The following is a 461-nucleotide window of genomic DNA, read 5'->3' on the forward strand; positions in this document are numbered from 1 at the left end:
AAAAAAAAAAAAAAAAAAAAAAATATATATATATATATATATCTAATAATATGTCTATAGCCTAAATTTTGAATTTTGTTCTAAAAATATCCTAGTAGACTCTGTAAATTATTTTTTTTTCGACTTTCTATATTTGTATTAGGTACAAAATAATTATACAGAGTATATCTGTATAAGCATCCAAGACATCACCATCAAGGGACCCACATGAGACAAGCATGGGACCCACCTGGAGACTTTGAAGCAACACGACAAAGGTCTCCATCAGCCAACCAAGACTCGACACGTAGCAAGCAAAGTGTCGGCACAATCAGAAGACGACACGTAGCAAGCCGAGTGTCGGCACAATTAGAAGACGACACGTGGCAACCAATCAATACACAAACTTCGCCTATAAAAGGAACCCATGAGGAAGAACGAAGACACAGGCAATTTTCGCCAAGCTCTTTCTCACTCTAAAA

The sequence above is a fragment of the Brassica oleracea genome, chromosome C3, assembly GCF_000695525.1.
Source record: "Brassica oleracea var. oleracea cultivar TO1000 chromosome C3, BOL, whole genome shotgun sequence".
Lineage (NCBI taxonomy): Eukaryota > Viridiplantae > Streptophyta > Magnoliopsida > Brassicales > Brassicaceae > Brassica > Brassica oleracea.